The sequence below is a fragment of the Rutidosis leptorrhynchoides genome, chromosome 4, assembly GCF_046630445.1.
Source record: "Rutidosis leptorrhynchoides isolate AG116_Rl617_1_P2 chromosome 4, CSIRO_AGI_Rlap_v1, whole genome shotgun sequence".
Taxonomy (NCBI): domain Eukaryota; kingdom Viridiplantae; phylum Streptophyta; class Magnoliopsida; order Asterales; family Asteraceae; genus Rutidosis; species Rutidosis leptorrhynchoides.
In genome coordinates, this window is record NC_092336.1 from 177,201,325 (window position 1) to 177,202,359 (window position 1,035).

Sequence of the window (1,035 nt, forward strand, 5' to 3'; positions counted from 1 at the left end):
TGAAAGTGAGTTATAGTCCCACTTTTAAAATCTAATATTTTTGGGATGAGAATACATGCAGGTTTTATAAATGATTTACAAAATAGACACAAGTACGTGAAACTACATTCTATGGTTGAATTATCGAAATCGAATATGCCCCTTTTTATTAAGTCTGGTAATCTAAGAATTAGGGAACAGACACCCTAATTGACGCGAATCCTAAAGATAGATCTATTGGGCCTAACAAACCCCATCCAAAGTACCGGATGCTTTAGTACTTCGAAATTTATATCATATCCGAAGGGTGTCCCGGAATGATGGGGATATTCTTATATATGCATCTTGTTATTGTCGGTTACCAGGTGTTCACCATATGAATGATTTTTATCTCTATGTATGGGATGTGTATTGAAATATGAAATCTTGTGGTCTATTGTTACGATTTGATATATATAGGTTAAACCTATAACTCACCAACATTTTTGTTGACGTTTTAAGCATGTTTATTCTCAGGTGATTATTAAGAGCTTCCGCTGTCGCATACTTAAATAAGGACAAGATTTGGAGTCCATGCTTGTATGATATTGTGTAAAAACTGCATTCAAGAAACTTATTTTGTTGTAACATATTTGTATTGTAAACCATTATGTAATGGTCGTGTGTAAACAGGATATTTTAGATTATCATTATTTGATAATCTACGTAAAGCTTTTTAAACCTTTATTGATGAAATAAAGGTTATGGTTTGTTTAAAAATGAATGCAGTCTTTGAAAAACGTCTCATATAGAGGTCAAAACCTCGCAACGAAATCAATTAATATGGAACGTTTTTAATCAATAAGAACGGGACATTTCAGTTGGTATCCGAGCGTTGGTCTTAGAGAACCAGAAAATTTGCATTAGTGTGTCTTATCGAGTTTGTTAGGATGCATTAGTGAGTCTGGACTTCGACCGTGTTTTCTTTAAAAATGATTGCTTAACATTTTTGTTGGAAACTATATATTTTTAACATATGAATATTATGTGATATATTAATCTCTTAACGTGTTTGAT